This window comes from Pleurodeles waltl, chromosome 12 (assembly GCF_031143425.1).
Source record: "Pleurodeles waltl isolate 20211129_DDA chromosome 12, aPleWal1.hap1.20221129, whole genome shotgun sequence".
Classification (NCBI taxonomy): Eukaryota; Metazoa; Chordata; class Amphibia; order Caudata; family Salamandridae; genus Pleurodeles; species Pleurodeles waltl.
Genome location: NC_090451.1, coordinates 105816605 through 105819358, shown reverse-complemented (window position 1 = coordinate 105819358; position 2754 = coordinate 105816605). Strand labels below are relative to the sequence as shown.

At 43.0% G+C, this 2754-nt stretch overlaps 1 non-coding gene across 1 annotated transcript; it reads left to right on the top strand.

The window, feature by feature from the left end:
- Window positions 1–515: 515 nt before the first annotated feature.
- TRNAI-AAU (transfer RNA isoleucine (anticodon AAU)) lies at window positions 516–589 on the top strand. The gene has a single exon. It is a non-coding gene; the product is annotated as a tRNA-Ile (tRNA).
- The last annotated feature ends 2165 nt before the right edge of the window (window positions 590–2754 follow it).

Here is a 2754-nt window from a genome sequence, read left to right as displayed (position 1 = left end):
TGCAAACTCAGATTTCCTGCACTGTGGTCGGCAGGAGAGACATGGGAAGGCGCAGTAGGGAAGGCTTGAGCAACGAACCGTTGGCTATGTTTTGTTGTTACTTTGTTGACAAGAGCTAAAGTAATTGGAAGCAGAAGGAACGGCCAGACCTAAAAAAAACTCTCTTACCTCCAACGCCGAATAACCACTATAATTATAATATCTCAAAAGCAGCTGGCCTTGTAAACTTAATGAGCAAGCAAGCCGATGCATTTTGGGTTTTGTTGTAAAAGAATAAAAATACTATCCATCCTTTCCTTTTTTTCCGGCAACAAGCGATGTTACAAAGATATCACAGCACACAGTGAGATTGAGTGAAAGAAGAGGCACTGAGGCTGGCGTGCAGCACTCCACAGCTCTTGTTATTGTAATCCAGACAGGGGGCGGAAGGAGAAAAGTATGAAGGAATTGCGATAGTGAGACCAACTCTTCTATCTATCTGCATTACATGGAAAAAGGATATGTTTAGTACTCATGGCCGGTTAGCTCAGTTGGTTAGAGCGTGGTGCTAATAACACCAAGGTTGCGGGTTCGATCCCCGTACGGGCCAGGTTGCATTTTTTCTCTTAACTAAACTCTTTTTTTCTCATTTAATCAAGCTCGTATAAATCCATACACTCTGTTGCTCCAGTATACGTTCACTTTCCATTAGTCCTTCTTTTGCCACTGCTGACCAAAGCTCAAGCCGGCAGCGCCAGTAGAACAACACAAGTGCAAGGGATTGTCTCTCCAAGATGGAGACACTGCCTCAGACTATGTCTCGTGAGAGGTGGAGGTAGACCAAGAGCTGATTATTAAATGCATGGGGATAAGAGGAACATAACTCAGGTGAACAGATTCTGGATAGTGATGCTATAGCTAGGATCAGCAACGTTACAGGGCAAAGGATAGGAAAATAATTAGGTGACAGAAGTATAGAAGTGGCTACTAGGGGGTGTGTCTCTTAAGAGGGCCGAAAGATACACTGAAGGCGAAGGTGAAGTGAAAGAAGAAAGAAAGATCAAAGGAAGTCGACAGTGATGGAGAGAAAACTCACAAAGGCAAATTGAGCAAAAGACAAGGCCTGGGGAGTTAGACTACTTCAATGCAAATTTACGCCGCAGATGAGCATGACAACTGACCCTTGTACAGTGGTGCTGAAACAATTTTCAGTGTGGGGGTGCTGCCATCAAAGGGCTTCTGAAAATCCAGGAATTATACAAAGAACAAGTCCTGCGGAATGAGCCACGCACATTCAGAAAGAGTGGTGATACGTTGGTTACTTATTGGTAATCTTCATTACCCTTAGTCCATTGCGTCCTTGTGACAGTCATTACAAAGTAGGGTGATGTCACCTTCCAACAGGAAGAAAGAACAGGAGGATCCTTAAATGCTAGCCCCATGCACCCAACCTGGGTGCCAAGCCCTTGCCAAAGGACTGATGGGAAGGTGGGCAGGATGTAATGTTTGTGACAAAGACAAGATGGACTAAGGGTAATGCAGAGTTCAAAACATTGGTACTCAAATGCAAAACAGAAAAATTATTAAGCCATAATGCTTGACAAATGTATGCTCTGAGGACCAAGTAGCCACCCTAGCAATTTCCTAGATTGTTACTCACTGAAATTCAACCCAGGAGGTGGCCATTCCTCTCGTAGACCATCCTTGAACTGGAAGATATTCTAAAAAGCCTTGCAAAGCCAGAAAAATTGACAACTTAATCCACCTGCTCAGAGTCATAAAAGTCACCTTCTTGTCTTTTCCAGGCTGTCCAAAAGTCACAAACAAGGAGTCGGTTTTCCTGAACTGCAGAGGCCTGATGACATAAATGAAAAGAGCTCTTTAAACATCAAGTGTATTCAGAAAATGTTCCTCCGGAGAGGAAGGAGAGGGAATGAAAGAAGGAAAAATTATTTCCTAAGATCTATCAAAAATAGACTTAACCTTTGCAGCAAAGGTAAGGCTAGGCCTTAAAGTTACCCCATCTTCCAAAGTATCAAATAAAGAGAGGACAGCATTTTAAGGCTCCCAGCTCCCCAATTGTTCTCAGCAAGGTGATAGGAAATAGGAAAATAACTTTATAGGAAACAATCTTTATGTCTACAGTATCCAGATCCTCAAAGAGATAAAATTGCAAAGCCTATAAAAGAGTAGGAAGATTCTGAGTTGGAGAAAAGGGATTTTTCAACTGGTCTTACAATTGACAAAAGATCAGAACAGTCTAGACACCAAAGATTGTAACATCTTCGAAGGTACAGAAAAGTCCCTAAAAACCTTTATCGCAAAGCAATGAGCTTTCAGAGTGGAAAGAGATTCAAGTGAAACCCATTCAGAAGAAAATGCAAAATAGCAGACAAACTACAGCTAGGTGCCAAAAGATCATGAGCAGAACATCACTTCTCAAAAGACTTCCAGTTCTTTGAGTAAGACTTCGAAGTAGAAGGCCTGCTGGAGTGCTGAATTAACTCCACTAAGGAAGAGGAAAGACCCTTTGCTAGCAGTCCAGACTTCTCAACCTCCAAAGCGATAGAGTGAGTTGGAGCAAGAAGGTCAGGGACGACGTTCTGAGAGAGACACACTTGAGCAGTACCCAAGGAAGTAGAAGAGCCAGGGGTTCAGAAGAGGAAACCATGACATCTCTGGCCAATAAGGGCCCACAAGAATAAAGTTCCCTCCCCCTGCTGAGACTTGAAGAGAACCATCTGGATCAATAAAAAGTGGGGGAATGTATAAAGG